This window comes from Giraffa tippelskirchi, chromosome 13, assembly GCF_054371585.1.
Source record: "Giraffa tippelskirchi isolate mGirTip1 chromosome 13, T2T-mGirTip1v1.2.pri, whole genome shotgun sequence".
Taxonomy (NCBI): domain Eukaryota; kingdom Metazoa; phylum Chordata; class Mammalia; order Artiodactyla; family Giraffidae; genus Giraffa; species Giraffa tippelskirchi.
The window spans coordinates 98,425,348-98,450,379 of NC_137287.1; the positions used below are offsets into that span (position 1 = coordinate 98,425,348).

The window sequence follows — 25,032 nt, forward strand, 5'->3', positions numbered from 1 at the left end:
GACCTCCAGGGTACACAGGAAAGGAGATGTGGTTCTATTTTAACCCAAATGGCCCACGACATGAAAGAACTGAAGCCTTTCACATGATCATCATGACAAAACTGCTCAAACAATTCCAAAGGACTGCAGAGCCTGAGAATACCTCTCCGTCATGTTCTTAATCAAAATTATGAAGCACAGAGAGGTGTGTGCTTGTGGGTCTTTTTTTTGTATTTTCAAAGAAGTATTTGGAGCTGAACCTGTGTGTTCGTGTATTAACAATAGGAGGCAGTGGAAGAGTTTCTCTGCTCTAAGTCAATTCTCATTCCTATTTAGGAACCATCTTTCTTTGCAGATGTGGGCAATTTAAAGGATCCATCAGGTTTTATTTGGTCAAAGCTAAGTCATCTTCTTGTCTATCTACTTTTTCTGCTGATGTAGAAAGTTCCCTGAATCCCTAGCCATATTTTCAGACTGAACAGATCTCAGGTACCGTGTAAGAAAGGCTCATGTCCATAGAGTCAGTGATAGAATCTAACCATCTCATCCTCTGTAGTCCCCTTTTATTTTTTATACTCATGGTTCATTGACAAAGTCTGTCCTTATAATCAGAAAAGGGACACACAAGATCCTTGGGGTAAGTTCCTCTCCCCCTATCTCAGGTTTTTTGGAAGCAGAGCATCAGTTGGACCTGAACAGTAATGTCCTATACAAGCATGTGACCGATAACCCCTGGGGGCCCTTTGTGGGCAGGTCAGCACAGGAGGGGTCCCCACTGCAGCAGGGAAGACGAGCTAATGCCGAGTATTCCATTAGCCGTGGAGAAACAAAGCAAAGCCCCATAGTTGATAAACAGAAAAGAAATGTTGGTTAGCCAACAGATATGCATTATCGTCCAACATCTTGATTAATTTCTGGAAATCTCTTCAGATATTTTATGCTGTTTTAATTATGGGAACTCATTCTAAAGTCTTCAAATCTTGTTTTCTCTTTCCCCACCACCTATCTTTATAGGTAATTTCTCTGACATTTATCTTTGTAGACAATTCAAGTACTTCTTGGTATATTTCTATTCCCAAAGTCTTCAAAGGCCCCTATTTCTTCTTATTTTTGTTCATGGCTTGTCCCTTTAGCATGCTGAGTTTTTGATGTCAGGTATCAATTTTTAACTTTTAATTCTGTCTTTGGAAAGTAATGTAAAGAGAAATATAAAGGTTAAAATAATACTTCTCATAAGCGTACAACTGCAAATTTCATGGCTAAAAATGGAAAATTAATAGTACCTTTTCCTTTTAACTCTTAATGTGGGAACCGGTTCTTGGTTTCTGCATGTCACTGAGGTCCTTGTGGGAGAGAATTTCACAGTTTTTTGGATTCAGTATCTGGGACAGGAGCCCTCCTCAGCTTGAACACAATGATGCTACGTGGAAAACAGTCCTTTCCGTGCAGTGCTTTCAAATGGACTCTGAACATCTGGTTTTCACCCTTTAAAGATTTCAGATTTTTAAATGTGGGACCAACTGTGGCCATGAGGGAGGGGATAGAAAGGTGGGTAAGGGAATTTCTATGGGTAATTTTTTTTTTTGAGATATTGTATCAAAGACCCTCAGACAGAAGGATGAAGGGGCTGGGAGCAGAGCCTTGTAATCCCCATGTCTTTCTAGAGGTGTCAGAGTTCCACATAGGAACAAGCCCTGGGGCTGGAGCAGCAGAGATGGGAGGGAGGACCAGAGAAGGGGCAGAAGGCAGGAACACACAGGTGCCACCGCTGAAGGAGCTCAAGGCTTCTCAGAACAGCGACGAGGAGATCTAATGGTGGAACACACATGTAGATGCTCTCATTGCAAAGCCCTCCAACCCCCAGACAAACAGAGCTCCTGTGAGTGGGGTGGTGTGGTGGTGGCTGTGAGCTACCAGATGTCACAATTACGGCAGAGCAAAGAGTGAATGAGCTCAGGGAAGGGAGCTCTGAGGAGGGAGACTCCCAAGGAGGTGCAGAAACCACAGGGTCTCCAGGAAGGAGCCAGGAACCGAGCTGGTGTCCAGGTCACACTCTAAACCCTTGGAAGCCACTCGGGAGCACTGAGGACACTGCTGGTGGGTGAGGGGTGGGGGGCAGATGAATGGCCCATGAGATTTTGAACTCAGAGTAGAAACAGGAGGATGATGGTGATGACCACAGCTGTCCTGGTTGAACCTGGACACGTGATTTCAGAACTGCTCTGAGAGGTGAGGCTTAAGATGACTCTCTCTACACAAGTGGGAAACTGAGGCTCAGAGGGAGTAGGACCTGCACCCAAACCATGCAGGATTGAAGCCTGAGTGAGGATTCAAACCTACTTCTGTGGGACCCCAAGAGCTCACTCTCCATCTTCTCTTCCACATTCCACCTGGATGGAGACCTGGATAAAAGGATGCAGATGTGAGAACAAGAGCCTCCTGCAAACATGTTAACATTGTGTGAGTGGTTAACCCCATCCAGTGGGCAGACTGCTGCCACCATCAAGTGTTAAATAAATGAGCACACATAGTGTCCTGAAATAAACATCATCCACCAGCTTTGACAGTCACTCCCAAGCTGTGCTTAGGGTGCCTGGAAGTGTGTGTGGGGGACACCCAAGAAAGCAGCAGAAAGCTCCTGGATTGAGCCTTTGATCTCAGTGGGTCCACACCTGGGTTAAGCAGTGCCTGCTAGATTAACACAGATGAAGCTCAAAGCACCCCACTCCCCAGAACTTGCAAGTGAACACATGTGATGCCACCTTTGTTGCAAGTTATGATGAAGATTCACACTCACCACTTGACTAGAGAGGGAACATTTACTGATCCACTCCTCTGGGTGGGCTACTTCTTCTTATGCATAGTAATTCAGAGAAAATAGGGGCAGAGGAAAAAAAAAAAAGTATTTAGCTTTTATGTTTTGTTTTTAGTAGACTTTTAACAATCAACAAATCCAGCAACCAGGCATAGAGGAGAGGCTCATCCTTTTGGGTCAAAAGGCCTGGATCCGACCCATTTCTCCACCCACATAACCCCATACTTAGCATCCCTAAGCCTCAGTTTCCCAATCTCCAGATTTCCAGACCATCCTTTGCTCCATAACTCACTGCACAGATCCCCACAAATCTAGCCGGGCACATGCTGAAAGAGCAGGGTCACATGTTTACACGAGGGACGAATCATCAGTCATGCAGACCTGATACCTGTGCCCAAGGACGCGGAATGGGAGGGGCCTCAAGTGAGCTCTGTTATCATGGCCTCTGTCCCACCCACAAATCTGTGCCCTTCCACCCTTCCATTCTCCTTTGGTCCACATCTGTGGCTCCTCCAGCCTCCCCACCGCCCAAACCAACAAGTGGAAGACTGTTCAATGTCCTTCACTCTCATGCCCACTTCCGTCCGGTCTCACTGACCAAGGTCCTCCTCCTACAGGCACTACAGCTGGTTGACTCATCACTTTTCAGTGACCTCTAGGGGCAGTTTGGAACCAGCCAGTGGAGGGAGTGTTTACACTGGAAACTGGCAAACCCCGGACCTCAGGTTTATTGTCCTTTCTTTTCAGAGAGCTGGACTACCAGCAACCCCCCTACACCCCCAAACAGCTTTCCAGGTGGTTCAGTGGTAAAGAATCCACCTGCCATGCAGGAGATACAAGAGGCATAGGTTTGCTCCCTGGGTTGGGAAGATGCCCTGGAGGAGGAAATGGCAACCCACTCCAGTACTCTTGCTGAGAAATCCATGGACAAAGGAGCCTGGCGGGGTACAGTCCATAGGGTCACAAGGAGTCGGACATGACTAAGCATAATCACACGTGCCTCCTACACCCCAACAGGACCATTTGAGCTCAAGCTGTCATCATCTCTCACATGGACCACTGCTAGAGTTAGCCACCTCGGCTCGCATTCCTGCCCCTCCCCGCACACTCTCTTTTCTGCAGCTGATGAGAATTTTAAACCTAATTCTTATTAAATTAAGGGGGAAAAATTCTAAACTCCTGCCTCTCCAGCTACATCTACAGCATGGGCTCGTTTATCTCCCTTCCCCTGGTTCCCTGTGCTTGAACCACACTGGCCTCCACTCTGTGCTGGGCCAGACAAACATCTCCAGAACTCAGGACCTTTGCACATGCACTGCCCCTGCCTGGAACATGGTTCCCAGCACCTCGCCTGCAGGGCTCAAGTGCCAGGCCCTCACAAAGGTCTTCCTTGACCAGCGTTCTAGTGAATGACCACACACACACACATGACAGTTCACCTGTATTTCTACTGACCTGGGTTAATGTACAGCATTTGCACTGTCTGTAACTCTATTTGCTCACTTATTTGTTTATCTTCTGAAAACTCAGAAACAACTGTAAGCCCCAAAAGGAGAGGAGCTGTGTCTATTTTATTCTCACGGGCATCACTATAGGCTTTCACCCCATCAACTATCAAATCGATGTTTATTGAATGGATGAATGAAGAAGCATGTTCTCAGCAGATGTGAGAGACTAGACTTCTGAATCCAGGGCCCAAGCCTTCACGCAAATTCTCAAGGATGCCTCTGAGGTCACATGGAAAATCCTGTGTGTCTATGGATTTCATTCTTGGTGCCTTTGTATTGTTCTCTGAAAATAGCAGGCTGCTGTGAAAACCATGAAGGGGTTTTGCTGGATTGTCATTACCTTAGAATCCGTCCCCACCCTTGCACTCAGCTGCCCCCTGGACCCTAAGCTCAGCCACGTGCGCAGAAACGATCAACAGCTTCCGGCAAAGAGTCCCCTCCTTGTTTCCACAGCAGCTTCCTACAAGTCAGCTGTGGGTTCTTTAGCTCTGCCTCTCTGTCTTCTGACACCTATAGTTGTGCAGAGACAGCGTGGGGCTCCCAGGAGAAACTGGCTTCCAAAAGAACAGCTTAAGACACGCATGTTCCTGCTGAAAGCTGACAGCGGTGGCCTTGTGGCACATTTGGCAGAGCCAGGGAGGACCTGACATTCTGTGGCTGTCCTGGATTCTGGGGAACACAGGTTGGGGGTCCTGACATTCCAGGGGGTAACCAGGAGCCCAGGAGAGTGTAGCATAGAGACAGCAGCTGCTGGCCAGGCTCCAGAGTGGAGTGCCCTGCCTCTCCTCTCAGATCAATTCTTGACGTCCCGATTGATCTCAACTGGTTTCCTCACTGAAAAGCAGCAGGGCCAGAAGAAGTGGTAAACCTTCCCCCAAATAAAAGAAGACAGTGAGGCAATGTGAGCAGAGACAAATGAAAATAAAAAAGGTTTTCTCTAAAAATCAGAAAATGTTGATAACAATAGCAGATAATGGAGTAGCATTATCTTCAGAATGCAAAGGCACCAATTAAATCTCTGTTGGGCAAAATGTCCCTACTGCGAGGGATGCACACAGAACCTCCACACAGAATCTCCTCTGCTGTTTTGATCTCCTACCTCTGTGATTATGGAAACTGCAAAGACTTGGCCGGGGGTGGCAGAGACAGCACATCTATTAAAAACCTCTTTTAAATAAATGAGAAAAAGTGAAAACAGGACCCATGAGGGATTGATTACAATAGAGTGCCTGACGTGGGTGGAAGAAGAGAGAATGCATTTTGCCAAATACAGAACTCCTGACCTGTGGGCCCCTGAGGTCTAGCTGGGGTTCATGCTGGATGGAGAAATTTGAGTTGCCTGTCTAGAATGTTCCCCTTTGACACATGTTGGGTCAATTTTTCCCAGCAGGAAACATATTTTTGCAATAATGCATTTTGATTTTAATTTATCTTTGTGAAAATTGAACTCTTAAGTCCCAACCCCCCATATTTTTGAATACTTGATGGGTGGGGGTGGAAACATCCTGCTATTTTAAAGCCCTCAGCAATTGTCTGAACCATCTTTGGGAAGGAAGACTGCTCTTTCATTTCAGAAAAAAAAAAATAAAACAAAATATTCCAATAAGTCCTTTGATTTTGCAAAGAAGAAGCCAAAATCCTCTTTGGGAATGGATAGATAGATTCTCAACAAGAAGATGTGAAATTGCCCTGCATGATAATGTGAGCGATAACATCATTCTGGACAGAATTTGCCTCTGAGTTGATGGCCCATCCCGGGAGATGAGCCTTGGATTGTGTATGTGTGTGCGTGTGTGTGTGCGTGTGTGTGGTGTGTGTGTGTGTGTGTGTGTGTCTGTGTGTGGTGAAGGGAGGGGGGTGCTTTTCCTTCTGTTGGTTCCAAAATACCCAAAATACTTCCATTGCTAGCAGATTGGAGGAGGGATCTCGGGACTGGTGGACTAGCTGCAAGTACATGGTTTCAGGTTGACAGTTAAAGAGAAACCTGTCCAGTGGGGACCCACTCCCATAGTGGAACATGGCTTGAAATCATAAACTTTGTTCAGCTTCTTCCTGTACTTTCAAGCTTTCAACGAAGTTTTGGTCAATGTTAACATGGTCCACTGGAGAAGGGCATGGCAAACCGCTTCAGTATTCTTGCCTTGAGAACCCCATGAACAGTATGAAAAGGCAAAAAGATAGGACACTGAAAGATGAACTCCCCAGGTCAGTAGGTGCCCAGTATGCTAATGGAGAGCAGTGGAGAAATAACTCCAGAAAGCATGGTGGGATGGAGCCAAAGCAAAAACGATATCCAGCTGTGGAGGTGACTGATGATAGATGCAAAGTCCGATGCTGTAAAGAGCAACATTGCATAGGAACCTGGAATGTTAGGTCCATGAATCAAGGCAAATTGGAAGTGGTCAAACAGGAGATGGCAAGAGTGAATGTCGGCATTCTAGGAATCAGCGAACTAAAATGGACTGGAACGGGTGAATTTAACTCAGATGACCATTATATCTACTACTGTGGGCAAGAATCCCTTAGAAGAAATGGAGTAGCCATCATGGTCAACAAAACAGTCCAAAAGGCAGTACTTGGATGCAATCTCAAAAACGATACAATGATCTCTGTTCATTTCCAAGGCAAACCATTCAATATCACAGTAATCCAAGTCTATGCCCCGACCAGTAACGCCGAAGAAGCTGAAGTTGAATGGTTCTATGAAGACCTACAAGACCTTCTAGAACTAACACCCAAAAAAGATTTCCTTTTCATTATAAGGGACTGGAATGCAAAAGTAGGAAGTCAAGAAACACCTGGCATAACAGGCAAATTTGGCCTTGGAGTACAGAATGAAGCAGGGCAAAGGCTAACAGAGTTTTGCCAAGAGAATGCACTGGTCATAGCAAACACACTCTTCCAACAACACAGGAGAAGACTCTACACAGGGACATCACCAGATGGTCAACACCGAAATCAGATTGATTATATTCTTTGCAGCCAAAGATGGAGAAGCTCTATACAGTCAGCAAAAACAAGACCGGGAGCAGACTGTGGCTCAGATCATGAACTGCTTATTGCCAAATTCAGACTTAAATTGAAGAAAGTAGGGAAAACCACTAGTCCATTCAGGTATGACCTAGATCAAATCCCTTATGAGTATACAGTAGAAGTGACAAATAGATTTAAGGGACTGGATCTGATAGACAGAGTGCCTGATGAACTATGGACAGAGGTTCGTGACATTGTACAGCAGACGGGGATCAAGATAATCCCCATGGAAAAGAAATGCAAAAAAGCAAAATGGCTGTCTGAGGAGGCCTTACAAATTGCTGGGAAGAGAAGAGAAGCAAAAAGCAAAGGAGAAAAGGAAAGATATTCCCATCTGAATGCAGAGTTCCAAAGAATAGCAAGGAGAGATAAGAAAGCCTTCCTCAGCGATCAGTGCAAAGAAATAGAGGAAAACAACAGATTGGGAAAGACTAGAGATCTCTTCAAGAAAATTAGAGATACCAAAGGAACATTTCATGCAAAGATAGGCTCGATAAAAGACAGAAGTGGTATGGACCTAACAGAAGCAGAAGATATTAAGAAGAGGTGGCAAGAATACACAAAAGAACTATACAAAAAAGATCTTCACGACCCAGATAATCATGATGGTGTGGTCACTCACCTAGAGCCAGACATCCTGGAATGTGAAGTCAAGTGGGCCTTAGAAAGCATCACTACGAACAAAGCTAGTGGAGGTGATAGAATTCCAGTTGAGCTATTTCAAATCCTCAAAGGTGATGCTGTGAAAGTGCTGAACTCGATATGCCAGCAAATCTGGAAAACTCAGCAGTGGCCACAGGACTGGAAAAGGTCAGTTTTCGTTCCAATCCCAAAGAAAGGCAATGCCAAAGAATGCTCAAACTACCGCACAATTGCACTCATCTCACATGCTAGTAAAGTAATGCTCAAAATTCTCCAAGCCAGGCTTCAGCAATACGTGAACCATGAACTTCCAGATATTCAAGCTGGTTTTAGAAAAGGCAGAGGAACCAGAGATCAAATCGCCAACATCCGCTGGATCATCGAAAAAGCAAGAGAGTTCCAGAAAAACATCTATTTCTGCTTTATTGACTATGCCAAAGCCTTTGACTGTGTGGATCACAATAAACTGTGGAAAATTCTGAAAGAGATGGGAATACCAGACCATCTGACCTGTCTCTTGAGAAACCTGTATGCAGGTCAAGAAGCAACAGTTAGAACTGGACATGGAACAACAGACTGGTTCCAAATAGGAAAAGGAGTCCGTCAAGGCTGTATATTGTCACCCTGCTTATTTAACTTATATGCAGAGTACATCATGAGAAACGCTGGGCTGGAAGAAACACAAGCTGGAATCAAGATTGCTGGGAGAAATATTAATAACCTCAGATATGCGGATTACACCACCCTTATGGCAGAAAGTGAAGAAGAACTAAAGGACCTCTTGATGAAAGCGAAAGAGGAGAGTGAAAAAGTTGGCTTAAAGCTCAACGTTCAGAAAACTAAGATCATGGCATCTGGTCCCATCACTTCATGGGAAATAGATGGGGAAACAGTGGAAACAGTGTCAGACTTTATTTTTTTGGGCTCCAGAATCACTGCTGATGGTGATTGCAGCCATGAAATTAAAAGACGCTTACTCCTTGGAAGGAAGGTTGTGGCCAACCTAGATAGCATATTTAAAAGCAGAGACATTATTTTGCCAACAAAAGTCCGTTTAGTCAAGGCTATGGTTTTTCCAGTGGTCATGTATGGATATGAGAGTTGGACGATGAAGAAAGCTGAGCACTGAAGAATTGATGCTTTTAAACTGTGGTATTGGAGAAGACTCTTGAGAGTCCCTTGGACTGCAAGGAGATCCAATCAATCCATCCTAAAAGAGATCAATCCTGGGTGTTCTTTGGAAGGACTGATGCTGAAGCTGAAACTCCAATACTTTGGCCACCTCATGCAGAGTTGACTCATTGGAAAAGACTCTAATGCTGGGTAGGATTGGGGGCAGGAGGAGAAGGGGATGACAGAGGATGAGATGGTTGGATGACATCACCAACTCGATGGACATGGGTTTGGGTAGACTCTGGGAGTTGGTGATGGACAGAGAGGCCTGGCGTGCTGCAATTCATGGGGTCGCAAAGAGTCGGACATGAATGAGCGACTGAACTGAACTGAACATAGTCTGATTTCAATCCTAGTTTGAGGAATTATGGGGGAAGCTTAAACTACGTGTAGAATAAAGACATACAGGGAGATCAGCAGCCTTCTAGAGAAGATAACTGCAAAGTGCTAATGACCAGGGGAAGGCCAGAGCGTGGTTCTGAGAGTGGACATCACTGGGTAGAATTCACATCACTTACTCCCTTCTCTGCCTTCATTCTCCCGCCATCAGAACTTCTCTTCCTTGTCTGAACATTTTTTCAAAAGAGAATTAGCCAATCAGAATGGTGTATCCCAGTGCACTAGACTCAGTCCTGGCCAATCAGAACCTTCCCTAGGACTTTCACTGAAACCATCAGATGTTGGCTGAGATGGTTGTGTAGCGATGACTTAAACTTAGAGGGGCTGATGGTCTCCTCTGGTGCCACAAGGGGGAGTTCATCCGAGAATGAAGAATGGCTGAGTTATTTATTCCGCTGGTCCCCTCTCTGCTCCAGTGCTGCAAGTTGGCTGCATCCTTCTTCTGAAGCCACCATGTCTGTTAGGTGACCGCTCCATACAACAGTGGCTCCAAATAGTCCTCTCTGGGATCCTGTAACTGCTCCCTCCTCCTGCTCCTTCAGGTCCTGGGATGGAAGCAGTCCTCCCTATTATCATCAGCCTGAGATTTTCTCAACATGCTACTGTTGGGACAATTACTCTTTAGTATGTTCTCCTGCCTGGCCATTTTGTGATCCATATCCTTCTTGAACTCTGATGCATATCTAGGTGAAGATCAGGATTTTATGGCCAAACAGATACATATTTTCTTGTCAGCTGGACAATAACAGGAGCTGTGAGTCCCAAAGAATGGAGAAGTTTCTCGCCATTTCTGTTAAACTCATGATAAACACAAGTTATCAGGTCTAGTCTTTGTTCACACAGCCTTATGAATCCTGAGAAGTAGCCACATCTGTTTTGGAGCTGCCTCTGAACTGTCCTCATCATGATGCTGACCAAGGACTTGATGTGCTGACTCTTGAAAACCAGGGCTGGGAAAGTGACATCAGTAAGACAGAGGAAGAGAAAGCCCCTCACTCATATCCCTGCTCTGCAACAATAATCTGGCGTTTATCCATGAACAAAAGTGTGTTTGTGTGAGTTTTGGGATCCAGGTTGAAAATGATAAAACCTCAAGCAGTCCAAGAGCTTTTTTGAGAATACAGGCCCAGGTAGCTGACTCTCTGACTGTGCTCTTGACTACAGACCCAGAAACAGCTCCATTACCCTGAGGACTCAGCTACAGTCTGTTGGTCTTTGGCTCTGCCTTCAGCACTATATGCCAAGGAGCCTGGAAGCAATCACATGCACCTGTGCATTGAGTAAAAGAACCACAGTCTCATCTGAAGTGGCCAATAATCTGGCTCTGCCAGCCACACAACAAGATCAAGAAAGATTTATCCCTGGGATGCAATGATGGTTCAACATATACAAACTGGTAAAGTGACAGAATAAAGACCATATGATTATCTCAACAGATACAGATAAAGCATGTGACAAGTTAAACATTTTTTATGATAGAAACTCTCAACACATTAGGTATAGAAGGAAAGGCATATATGGAAAACACATTCCTGACAAAATCTCTTCCTCTGAGATCAGGAAGACAAAAATGCCCACTCTCACCCCTTCTAGTCAACACAGTACTGAAAATTCTAGCCAGCGTTATTAGGCAAGAAAAATAAGTAAAGTATGTATAAATCATAAACTAAGAAGTTAATTTGCCTCTGTAGATGACCTGATCAAATTTACAGAAAATCTCGAAGACTCCACATTCACACACCTTAAAGATCTGTTAGAACTAATAAACAAATTCTGTAAAGTTGCAGTATACTAAATCAACATAAAAAAGTCAGTTGCCTTTATATACACTAACATAAGCTATCTGTAAAAGAAAGAAAAAGAAAAGAAAACTTATTTATAGTAAGATAAAATACAATAAAATAGTTGTGAATAAATTTAACCAAGGAAGTGAAAGATATGTACATTGAAAACTGTTAAGATATTAATAAAAAGAAATTGAAAAAGACATAAATAAATGGAAAGATACACCCATTTTCATGGATTGGAAAAATTAATATTAAATATCCATACCAAAGTCTTCAATAGACACATTACAATCCCTATCAAAATTCCAATGGCATTTTTTCACAAAATAGAAAAAAATCCTAAAATTGTATGGAATTATAAAGAACCAAAAATGGCCAAGGAAATTCTTTAGGGAGAAGAAAAAAATCCTAAAGCATACAATTCTTGATTTTAAACTATAAAACAAACGTATAGTAATCAAAACAGTAAGGTACTGGCAACAAAACCAGACACAAGAACCAATGGAACAGAACTGAGAACCCAGAAACAAATCCAGACTGGACAATTTGCCTATGATAACCCGTTTGGTACTTGACAGACCCAAGATGCCCCGAGCCTCAACGTCCACACTGGTGGTCTTGCCTGCCTGGGTCAGGTCTCTACTCTCTAAATGGACCCAGTAAGTGTAAGGGACTATCAGCTGAAAAAGACTTGATTCCTAACTCCTTTCAAACATCCTCATTAAGCTAGGTTTGGGACCAGAGACGGTTTGCCGATGTCAGCAAATTATGGCCCATGGGCCAAGCTGAGTTCATTATCTGAATTTTAAAAAATAATTTATTGAAGAGAAAGTCATCTAACATAAAATTAAGCAACTGAAAATGAACAATTCTGTAGCATTTAGAAAATTTGCAGGTTGTGCAATGACTATTCCAGTTCCAAACATTTCTTTCTATCACTTCAAAGTAAAAACCCTATATCCACTAAGCAGTTTCTTCCCATTCCATGCCTGTTTTTGTAAATAAAGTTTTACTGGCACACAGTCACATTCTCTCTTTATGTATCATCTATGGCTTGTTCTGTGTCATAATGGCAGAGTAGAGTTGACCCAACAGAGATCTTATGGCCTTCCAAGCCAAAAAATATTTACTATCTGGTCCTTTACAAAAAGTGAGACCCTGAGAGGAACAATTTAGAGCAATCATTTAGATGTGGGTTGCTATCCTGGCTTTTCACTTAGCCACATGACCTTGAGAGCGTTCTTTTACCTCTCTGAGCCTCCCTACGCTTCTATGTAAAACAGGCAACAAGCCTGTACTCTGCATGGAAAGCACCTTAGCACCTGCCTGGCATGAAGCAGGCAACCTCTGTCAGTCAACACTATTATCTTGGCATCCATACCCTTATTGGATCTTCTAAGCTCCCTCTGAGGCTGGTAAGGAGAGGCCCTCCTCCCAACTTTACTATTGGGGATGAGGGCTTGGAATGGATAAGGATTTGCTCAGGTTACAAACCAGTGACAGTACAGCAGAGGGTCTTGGGCTCATCCCCTCGCTGTCCACAGGGCTTTGTGCTCAGGGCCAGGGAGCAGAGAGAAAGAAAATCAAGCCCAAAGATCAAAATCCAAGGCCCCCAATCCATTTCCCGGCTCTGGGAAGTGAATGAGCCCATTCAGATACTGCAAAAAATGTGTCTTGCATTCTGGAGTGGTTTCATCTCATTTCCCAAATCCTGTGGATTTCACTTGCAGAGTGTCCACTTTGAAGAACCCCTTGCTTCCTTGAGGTGGAGACGATGAGGAAACAATGTATTTCTACGTCATCGGTGCCCTGGTCTCAGTGGACATTCCTTCCTCCGTGGTCACATTTGCAAATTAAACTCCTCCAGAAAATGGCCCCTCTCTACTGGCTCCGTGCTGAGCTGGCTCCTGCCCTGTTTCAGGTCTTCAAAGCCACTCTCAACACATCTTTACATCCTCTCCTGGGGCCTTGATGTCTTCACAGGGCAGCTGCTCGGGGCTCGGGGCTGAAGCTGGCACTTTGTGAAGTTAAGGGAAAGGAGAATCCAGCTGACTCTTCAGAAAGCCATGGTATAGGGGGTTAGCACAGCCCACAGTCAGAGCCCTGCTCCTCACCAGCAGACACAGGAAAGAGCAGCTAGGAGCTGGTGAGTTGATGCATGACAAGGTCTATTCTCATGGCATCTGGGCTATGGCGAGGGCTGGAGGTGACTCCATGGAATTTGACCTAAGAGATGAGAAAACCACAGAGAGCCACTCCTGCCTCTAACTCTGCCCTCGTGGTGTCTGCACACAGGAAAGCAGGAGCTGTAACATTTCTAAAGTTTTCCTTCCAGCCAGAGGTGCTGGGCTTTGATTTACACTAGACAAACCTCTTGCCTTCTCGTCTGGGACCCACACGACTAAGCGGCTGGCTGGCTTGCTCTTGGAGCTGATTTAAGTGCTTGAGTAGTTCAAGGTATAACAACCATAATTTTGATTCTTTGGCTAAGAAAAGCACACAGATTCCACGTTACTCTAAATTTCCCTCTGAAGACCCCAGCAGGGGTTGGGATGACATGATTTGTCTTTCCCCAGTGCCACATGGGCAGGCTCGGGATCACAAATCACTGGTGCTGTGTCTCACACACAAACAGAAATGGACTGTCTCACAGTTCTGGGGTCCAGAAGGGCAAGATTAGGGTGTCAGCAGAGTGGTTCCCCCTGGAGGCTCTTTCCCAGTTGCTAACTGCTGCCTGGTGTCTTTAGCATCCAGTCTCTGCCTCTGTCTTCACATGGCCATCTCCCTTTTTATCTGTCTCAAATTACCCACTCTCTTCTCTTCTAAGGACACCAGGCATTGAACTTGTTTAGTCACTAAGTCGTGTCTAACTCTTTGTGACCCCATGGACTGCAGTGCACCAGGTTTCCCTGTCCTTCACTATCTCCTGGACTTTGCTCAGACTCATGTCCATTGAGTCAGTGATGCTATCTAACCATCTCATCCTCTGCCCCCTTCTCCTTTTGCCTTCAATCTTTCCCAGCAACAGGTTTTTTTTTTTTTTTTTTTCAGTGAGTTGGCTCTTCACATCAGGAGGCCAAAAGGTTGGAGCTTCAGCTTCAGTATCAGTCCTTTCAATGAATATTTGGAGTTGATTTACTTTAGGGTTGACTGGTTTGACTTCTTTGAAGTACAAGGGACTCAAGAGTCTTCTCCAGAACCACAGTTTGAAAGCATCAGTCTTTCGGGGCTCAGTTTTCTTTGTGGTCCAACTCTTACATCCATAGCTGGAAAAACCATAACTTTGACTATGCAGACCTTTGTCGGTACAGTGAACCTTCTGCTTTTTAATATGCTGTCTAAGTTTGTCATAGGACTAAGGCCCACCTTAAAATCAGGATGATCTCATCCACAATCCTTAATTTAATTGCATCTGCAGAGACCCTGTTTCCAAATAAGGTCACTTTTACAGGAACCAGGGTTAGGATGAGACATCATTTTGGGAAACAATGTTCAGTCCACAGAGGGATCTATTAACCACAAGGTATTGCAAACAAGCTCATTGTTCTGTCCTCTGAGAAAAGGACATTTGCTCTTAGAGAAATGGAGAGACCATGAGTGGAACAGAGAAACTAAATTCCAGGCCAGGTGTATACCCAGGCTGTGTCCTCCCAACCCTGCAGCTTTCTAGCTGGATGACCCCCTGACTGGTCACCAGCATGTTGTGTTGCATGGTTCAGATAATACTAGAAAGGAGCCAATAGGTTTGCCACAAATCTATTGCCAACAGAGAAGAGAATCCAGGGTGTTACCCAGCAAAGAACAAGCTCAGTAGCTGCTGGATTTCCTCCTTGTCTTCCCGATGGGAAAGGGTGATGAAAAGAAGGATGAGGTAATCTCTCAAACCCTCCTGTTTATTAGTGGTGAGGTCTTTGATTTTGTTTCTGATCTGAGTTAATCATTTATTCATGAGCATTTGAAAATTAGACACAGGCTAATTGAAAGCTCATCAGAAGAATGGGTTCCATGCTTCCCACTAATTACTAGGAGGCCGGGGTGTTCTGACAGTGGTAAGAGGGGAAGGGCAGGCTGATTCTGCAGACATTAGTGAGGAATGAACAAGCTTAACCCCCTCGGGTCTGACTCTCTTCCCCTCTACAAGGGCTTACTCTCAAAATCTTCTCCCCCCTTCCTTGACCCTTCCAGAGGTCATGCTCAAAATATCTAAACCCTACATTCAGGAGTAGGGTTGCCAGATAAAATGCAAGGCATCCAGCTAAATTAGAGTTTCAGAAAAAAAAATAACAAATGATTTTTGCATAAGTATAGCCTAAATATTGGGCCTCCCTGGTAGCTAAGCTAGTAAAGAATCCACCTGCAATACAGGAGATGCCAGTTCAGTTCCTGGGTTGGGAAGATCTTCTGGAGGAGGGCATGACTTTCCACTCCAGTATTCTTGCCTGAAGAATCCCCATGGACAGATTGGTGGGCTACAGTCCATGGGGCCACAAAGAATCGGACAAGGCTGAGCAACTAAGCACAGCACAGCACATCCTAACTATTACATGGACATAGTTATACTTAAAAATTTCTTGTTATCTGAAATTCTAATTTCAGTGAACATTCTGGTCCCATCACTTCAAGGGAAATAGATGCGGAAACAGTGTCAGAGTTTATTTTTTGGGGGCTCCAAAAGCACTGCAGATGGTGATTGCAGCCATGAAATTAAAAGATGCTTACTCCTTGGAAGGAAAGTTATGACCAACCTAGATAGTATATTAAAAAGCAGAGACATTACTTTGCCAACGAAAGTCCGTCTAGTCAAGGCTATGGTTTTTCCAGTGGTCATGTATGGACGTGAGAGTTGGACTGTGAAGAAAGCTGAGCGCTGAAGAATTGATGCTTTTGAACTGTGGTGTTGGAGAAGACTCTTGAGAGTCCCTTGGACTGCAAGGAGATCCAACCAGTCCATCCTAAAGGAGATCAATCCTGGGTGTTCATTGGAAGGACTGATGTTGAAGCTGAAACTCCAATACTTTGGCCACCTGATGCGAAGAGCTGACTCATTGGAAAAGACCCTGATGCTGGGAAGGATTGGGGGCAGGAAGAGAAGGGGACGACAAAGGATAAGATGGCTGGATGGCATCACCGACTTGATGGACATGAATTTGGGTAAACTCTGGGAGTTGGTGATGGATAGGGAGGCCTGGCGTGCTGTGATTCATGGGGTCGCAAAGAGTCAGACACGACTGAGCGACTGAACTGAATTCTGTATTTTTATTTGCTACATCTGGCAACCTGAGAATGGAGCTCAGCCAGAAACAGCCAGTGCATCTTTGCTGAGGCTCAGCCAGGCCAGGATCCTAGAATTTCAGAGATAGACACCTCCTTCTCTCCCGCCCCACATGCTCACCTCGTTCCATGTCACTCCCCCATTAAGAGATGGAATCAAACTCATTTCCTGTGAACTGAAGATGGTGGCAGGGTAGCAGGGCTTGTAAGTTGCTTATAACCAGTAGAATGTGGCAGGAGTGCCACAGCGTGGCTTCTGAGGCATGAGGATTCCACATCACTAGCTGGGATACTTTCCTTAGAGCCCTGAGCTGCCATGTAAGGAGTTCAACCACCCTGAGGTTACCATGCTATGAGGAACCCCAGGTCACAGGGAGAGACCACGTGCAGGTACCCCAGATGAGAGCCAGGGTTCCTGCCATGGCCCCAGGGAACAGCCGGCATCAGTGGCCAGCCACACGGGTAAGATGCCTTGGGATGACTCCAGCCCCCAGCTGTCGAGTCACTCCCAGTTTCTGAATCCTCCTAGCTGAGGCCTCCGCATCATGAAGTACATGTGCTCTGAATGAATGTCTGACCCCAGACTGTGAGCACTCACAGCTACAACGGGAGGTTGCGTGTCACAGCAGAACCAAGGGTCATTCAGGCCTCTGGGTGTGTCCTGCTGGGCACCAACTCGGGTCAATTTTCTCCTGCACAACAGCCCTTTGTACTGAACTGGCTGATGACAGGCAGAAGAAGGGTCCCCCAGAGATGCCCACAGCCCAATATCCAGAGCCTGTGAATATGTCTCCTTATGTGGCAAGAGGGGATTAAGAATAAAGATGGCTTGAAGATGGTCAAACAGGTTTTGAGAGAGATTATCCTGGATCACCTGGGTGTATCCAGCACAAGTACAAGGGTCCTTGTAAGGAGAAGATGGAAGCAGAGTGGAAAGAACCAGAGAGATGGCAGCTGGACAGGAGCTCTGACCATGGGCACTGGCTTTGAAGGTGGGGGAGGGGGCCGTCAGCTGAGGCATAGCTCCCTGGGAGCTGGAAAAGGCAAGGTCTCCTCTGGAAGCCTCCAGAAGGATCTTAGCCCTGATAACACCTGGATTTTAGTCCAATGGGTCCTGTTTCACACTTCTGACTTCTAGAACAGCGAGAAACTAAATGTGTGTAGTTTGAAGCCACTGAGTTTGAGGGGCTTTGTTATAGCAGCCATAGGAAACAAGAGTTCAATGCCATTAAGATTCCAGATAAAGAATGAAATTTTAACTGTAATTATGTCCATGAAAAAATGTCCCCAGTCCCTGAGGACTGATCTCTGCTTCCTCATCTGTAGCCAGCATTGATGCCACATTCAGCTTCTAGATCTTTCTAGTCCAGTTTGTCCACTGGACATCAATGCTTGCCACCAGGCCCCCTCCCTCTCACTTTTACCTCCCCTAAGGTTTCCAGTTCTTAATGGGCAAGGAGATGATCAGCTAGGAGAAGGCCGGTTCCTTTCACCTGTCACCTGCCTTTCCAGGTGACCCACCTGGCTCCTCCCACTGTCTGCTCCTGATACTTCACTGCTACCAAGAACCTCCCACAACAACCATTCACGTCTTCTATATTTTCCTTCCAGATTCCAACAGCCTTTTCTGATCATTTCCATCGGCTCTTGCTCTGACAAGTTAGGAGCAAAACATACAGTCTCACAGGTTGTGAAAGCGACTATTGGAAAAACTAGACTAGTTTCACTCAAAGAAAAACAAAACACAGCTCCCAAGAACATGCAACAACAGCTTAGTTTGTCAGGAGACAACAAAAGGCATAAATTGCATTCAGCGAGGCCACCAATAAGATGTCTGTAAAACACATGCATCCCCCAAATTTGTAGGTTGAACACACTTGGGCTCCATCTTTCTGATTTCAAATATAAATGAGGAGAAAGAGCTATTTTCAGGCCAGAGCTCCATTCACTATGAACTTCCTCTTAATTCAGTCTACAAAAATGTAAAGGGGTGAAATCATTTACAGATTTGGCTGTTTACACACAGCAATAACTTACTAAGATGTATTAGATGAGACCTCACAAGGCACTGGTTTCCAGTCTTCTTTCCATTCCCTCATGCCTGTTGAAAATGGACATTAAAGGTCAGTTTCAAAAAAAACTGTTGTAAATACATCACCCAGACTGAATATTATCGAAAATTCCAGTAAGGACTTGACTTATATTATTTAACATCTTAAGCACAGTTGCTGGGGTTAATTAGATTTCCGACCCCAGAAAAATTTAAGTGCCTCTGATGACTTACTTCCAACTGATAATTTTATGTTAGAAACAGAAAAAGAATAACAAACAGACAGTGAATAAATACATTCTTCAAATTCCTTCTTATGAACACATAGAATATATTTCTGAAATTTAATTAAATATCAAGATGTCCACAAGATCTATAATAAACCACTTTGCAAGACCTCTAAATGTCAAGGAAAACACATTTTACATGAAACACCCCTCCCTCGAGTAAATCTGTGAAGATTCAGGACTTTTTTTAAAACCTGCAGAATCCACAAGTACATATTTTATCTCAAGAGCACTTTTTTAAGACTGGGGGAGTAGCTACTTGTTTGCAGTGTGACAGAGTGGAAAATATTTTAATTTGTCACACAGTGGTTTGTACCATTAGTGTTAGAGAAACTCCAGACAGTTTTAAAATAATGCAAGAGATGTGGCGTTAAAGTATAAAGTATTATAACTTAGTAAAAGATGATCTACAATCACTTTTAGTCGCTTTTCCACTTTCCACACAAAGCCAGGCTAGATCCTCAGTGATGTTCAAGACATATGGAAAAGGAGGTGGTACTGTGGGCCAACAGTGTAGAAAACAAAACAAAACAAAACCATTCGTTAGCCCAATAGCCTCACCACCTTAATAAGTAACAATGTCTTTGCGTCTTTTAATCTCTCTCAAGCAGAACGGAGTCGTATTTTGCTGCCAGCACATCTGTCACACGTTTCAGACACCTGCTGGTGTCTTCAGACCAAGAGAGACCCCACACTCGGAGCCATTGGCAGCAGCAGATTCCAACAAGAATTTCACGATATTGCCTAGATTTGCTTCCATCTCCGCTGTACGGCGCCTGATATTTATGGCAGCACTGCCGACTTCACACTCAGTTGTGGTGTGAGGTTGTGGCCAAGACCAGATGCTGGGGCTTTGTCTGCCCATTAACATTTGAGAAGCATCTGTCAGAAGCGGGAGTTGGCAAACTTTCTGCAAATGGCCTGGGAGTAAATATTTAGCTTTGGCGGCCACAGGGCTTCTCGACTCTGCCTGTGGTTTGAGACAGCTATCAACAACACGTAAGCGAATGAGCACGGCTTTGCCTGTGCCCCTACAAAACCTGATATTTGGAACAGGTTACTGGCCAGCTTTGTTCCACGGGCTGTAGTTTGCGGGTCCCTGGTCTAAAGTAAAATAAACCTATTTCATTTTTTTTAATGTGAAATTTTTAGAAGAAAATGTTGAGCAAATAGTAGCTCAGAAAGTCTTAGCCATCCAGTAGGATGCTGTGAATGTCTCACAATGGTCTCCAGGGGGTTAAAGAAGCCCCAGCTTGTCAAGAGTGTCGATTTCCCTGGGGTAAACGCACCCACCTGTTTCAAGCTAGGAACAAATAGCAGCAAACATAGAAACTGAAACTTGCTCCTTGGAAGAAAATCTATGGCAAACCTAGACAGCATATTAAAAAGCAGAGATATCACTTTCCCAACAAAGGTCTGTATAGTCAAAGTTATGGTTTTTCCAGTAGTCATGTACAAATGTGAAAGTTGGACCATAAAGAAGGCTGAGTGCTGAAGAATTTATGCTTTCGAATTACGGTGCTGTACTCTTGAGAGTCCTTTGGACTGCAAGGAGATCAAACCAGTCAATCCTAAAGGAAATAAACCTTGAATATTCATTGGAAGGACTGATGCTGAAGCTGAAGCTCCAATTGTTTGGCCACCTGATGCAAACAGCCAACTAATTGGAAAAGACTCTGATGCTGGAAAAGATTGAGGGCAGGAAAAGAAGGGGGTGACAGAGGATGAGATGGCTGGATGGGATCATCAACTCAATGGACATGAGTTTGAGCAAACTCTGGGAGATAAGGAAGGGCAGGGAAGCCTGGTGTGCTGTAGTCCATGGGGTCACAAAGAGTCAGGCACAACTTGGTGACTGAACAACAACAACAACGGAAACTGTCCCGGGCTTGAGGAGTTGCTCCAGGGAACATGTCGCCCACACCTCACTCGCCTGGAGTTTATTTTATTCTAAAAATCCCCTGCCAATCTTTTCTTTAACGGAGATGAGTCTTCGTGCTTTCTCTCCCCTCTTCATTTTGCTCTAGGAGAATTGGCTCTGGCGGCTGTTACTTTGTTGGGAAGGCAAGAAAAAGGTTAATTAGCTTTTGTGACCCGAGAATGCTCAGGGAAGATGTCAACTGATCCACTAATTGCCCCTCAAAGCTTGATACGGTTGGAAGCGCAAGGTCCGGGAGGCGAGATGGGAGGTGGCTGGGCTCCCAGCATGGTAGGCAGGGCGTTGGCAGGATGCTGCCTCCCCAGCAGTCCAGTGAGTCCTCCTTCACGTGGATCCTGTCCCCCGGTGGCCCTCAGTCCCCCAGGCTAGCCCAGGACTCTGCTGGGGGCCAAGACTCCCCCACAGTCACAGAACACACTCTCAAACCTACACAAGTCACATTCAGCTTCTTGAATGTCACCCACACAGCTCTCCACTGGGCATGGGAAGTCCAGGCAGAGACCTGAGGTCTGCCCAGCCCCAGCCTTCTAAGTCACCAACCCCCCAAGCCAACCACCTTGCTCGGGAGTTGGTTGGAAATGCAGGATCCCCAGATGCACCCAGACCCACTGAGTTGGAATCTCTGAGTGGAGAGGGCTCGGGTAGTCTTTATAATCTGGGTGTGTGCCGGAGTTTAGGAGCCCTGCTCAGCACACGCTGCTCCCAGACTGCTTAAAGCTCAGTGGATGATAAACCACCCCTGGCTCCCTGAGAGAACGGTCACTAGGATGCAAGCTGGAGACTGAATCGAAGACGAGGTGTCCATTGCCTTCTCTTTTGTAAATCGGTATTTCTCAGTGATTCCCTTTTGCAGTTCCGAAAGTTCCAGAAGAGTTTCTTCCTAACGAGGCTCAGACGGGTGTTCCTTTGACTAGCTCTCTGTGTAGAATATTAACTACAAACGCACAGCGGCAGTCACACATGCACGCTGTCACAGCAGGCACCCCTGTACACATGGCTCTCTCTCCCACCACCCGATGCCCTGTCATCATCTCACCTGGGAGGACTCCCCTCCTGCCCCAGTAAAGCCTCAGGAGCTGCTTTGCACACCCCCTGCCCACTTCTGCTGAGGGTTTCAGCTCGCCACTCACGTTTGCCTCAATCAGGACTGTGAGCTGAGCTTTCTTTTCAAAACTATGTGAAAATACCAAACGCAGACTCCAGGATGGCTCTCTATGCCCACGCTGTCAAGGACTTCACAGAGTCAGCAGCAACAAGGGAGGTGACGTCTGATGTCATGTCCTGACTGGAGATGCCATCGGAGCCTGGATGGTGACCGTGGGGAGGGAGAGGGGCTTGATTCAGATGCGGCTTGTCTGGGGCAGGCACAGCCTGTGGAGGCAGGAGTCCCCTATGGCGTGGGGCTGGGGAATGGGGAGGGGTGTCCCTTTTCCCTGAACTGTAGATAAACAGAACTGGAGGCCGGCCCACTGTGAGCCCCTCACTTACACAGCCCTCCTTCCATGACCTGGAAGATCCGTCATGGGCTCCTGTGGTCACAGTCTTTGAGCTGCTCAAAAAGGGAAGATATTTCAACCTCAGTCAGTTCAGGCCACCAACCAACTGTTCTGCCCTGAAGTCCCTCCTTCGTGTTCCCCTCCCATCAGATGGTTGGAAGGACTTTGGTACCTCTAGGACACGTTCCTTGAGGGCTCGGTGGCAGCTTCGTGCCACTGCCAGGTCGCATTCCACCCAGCCAGCCTCCCTGGAGCTTCCGGCCCCACCAGCTGCCTCGCCAGCTCCCCCACACCCCAGTGTCCAGGACCAGATGGTGCATCCATCATGAGGTGAGCTTGCCCGCAGTGCCCAGCACCCCACAGACAGCAGAAGAGAAACAAGGCTTGCTACGCACGGAGCCAGACAAGAGGTGGTGGAAAATTCTTCTTAACACAAAAAAGTTACTCTAAAAAGGGGGCTCAGTTCTCATCAGTTGTCAGTCAAAACGCACATTGTCCCAGAATTCATGCTGCGTACATGCAAGTGTCAACACTCTGTTCATTTTCCTGATGGGGTGACAGAGATTTCATCAGAAGTCTTGTGTCTACAGGGCAAAAGCTCATACAAGGTGACAGTGAATGTGTCTGGGCGTCAATCTGCACGCTGTGAGCCGTCACCTAACCATAATAAAAAAATAAAACACTTTTACCCGACCCCACTAGGAGAGACATGGATAATCTTCCTATTCTCGTTGTGGAAAACAATGCCACAACATCTCTGTCACATGAAGAGGTAAAAAGTATGCAGCAGAAAAAATGTATTATATCACCAGGAAGCCAATTAATAAAAATATTCAATAGTTGTACAGATTTTTCAATTTTTTGAAATACATTATCTTTTTAGCATTTAAATAAACCCTTTTCTAGGAAAAAAGGAAGTGGCAACCGTTTCCAGTATTCTTGCCTGGAGAATCCTATGGACAGAGGAGCCTGTCTGGTGGGCTACAGTCCATAGGGTCACAAAGCATTGGACATGGCTGAAGACACTTCACATGCACGCAAGAAACTCTTTCCTAACTCTTTTTGTATGTGGGGTTTTGTATTCTTTGTAAATTTTAATAAGAGCCCACAGGACCTGGATCTGGAAGGATTCATCTATTCAATAATTCTTCAGCAGATACTGACTGAATCCCCACCGCAGACATCAGGGGCTCAGTAGCGGAGACCAGCAGGTCCTCACTCCCTTGGGGTGGACATTCCAATGAAGGGCACAGATGGTCAACACATAAACAACACCCAGGGAAGCTCCAACTCTGGCCAAACCGTGGAGGGGATGAACGTAACTGGACGGGGTGTGGGGAGGGCTACTCTACACAAGGTGGTCAGAGGAAGCCTCTGAAGAGGTGAGCTTGAGCAGAAAGGAGAATGGTGGGAAGGGATCACATGGGTGAGGAGCAGTGGAGGAACATTTTGGGAGCAGCACCTGCAAAGGTCCTGAGGTTGGAGGGAGGGAGGAGTTTTCATGGTCCCAGAAGAGAAGGAGGACCTACGGGTGAGGCAGATGGCAGCGAGGGCTGGATTGGGGAGCTGAGCTCACATGCTCTGTCAAGACCCACCCAGACCAGCCACGCTCACAGGCAACCTGACCTTGATGAAGGGGGTGCATGCTCCCATGTCCTCCTTTGGCAGATTCCCCAATCCTTCCTCAGCCCGGTCTAATCACACACACACACCCTTCTTGATCGTCATCCCAGAATTCCTGCGTAGACCCAGTGCTGAGCGCTGAGGCCTGCCGAAACACGAGGAAGAGCCTTTCAATTAAACATCGTTCACAGCAAATGGGAGACAGGGCCCTTTAATGTCGACTCCAGCTGGTGCAGTGAAAGGAGCAGCAGGCAGGAACGCATGATGGTTTGGACACTTCCTCCAAATATCAAAGCCAAGAGGATTCTTTTTCAACTTGGAGACACCCATCCTTCTCCCAACACAGTGCGCCAATGAAAACTGCGGCTTTCCCTCCTCCAGAGAGCGAGAGAATCAGCCCCTTTGTATACATGTTTATGCTGAGGGACTTCATATTCTCTTTGTAAAAAGGGACCCAGGTCCTTTGCTGGTCTGGTCTTCAGAAAATGGGAGCAGTGACCATTCTCACCAGAAGGTCTGATTATTAGGAGGGGCCAGGAGATTTATATGGCATTTTTGTTTTCCCAGCAGCTTGAGTGTGAAGGTGTGGACACCTGTAGAGGCCGTGTTCTGAATATCTCAGGATGTGGGCAAGTGTCATCTAAACAGCCCACCATCTATCTGCACAGTGGGAGATGTCACCACCACCACCCCCGGCACATCCTCAAAATGTGGGGTCCCCCTTCAAAGAGGAGAGCTGGTTTCCCCTTATAATGTGGTTATGACCATGGAGGGGAATAGTGGGCTGACAGTGGCCTGACAGAGGCTGTCACAAAGGACACTGGGAGGGGAGGCCCGCACGCTGCCCGGCTGCAGTTTCTGCCCACCTCACCCTCCCCTGGACCCTCGGGGTATGTCTGCTGCAGCATCGGGTACAAGGGCTTCGTGGCCTTCTGTCCCTCAGACCTTGAACTCTAGGAAGATGGGAGCCATGTGATGCCTGATCCTGAGTGGTTTCACGTACCCCCAACACACACACACACAAACACAT

The 25,032-nt window shown here is 45.9% G+C and overlaps 1 long non-coding RNA gene across 1 annotated transcript; it reads right to left on the reverse strand.

Moving 5' to 3' along the window:
* Positions 1–867: 867 nt before the first annotated feature.
* Positions 868–24,727, reverse strand: LOC145531565 (uncharacterized). The gene is made up of 5 exons (XR_014072535.1): positions 24,006–24,727; positions 18,645–18,708; positions 2,320–2,381; positions 1,263–1,464; positions 868–1,161 (listed from the first exon to the last, which is right to left on the reverse strand). It is a non-coding gene; the product is annotated as an uncharacterized LOC145531565 (long non-coding RNA).
* Between the last annotated feature and the right edge of the window lie 305 nt (positions 24,728–25,032).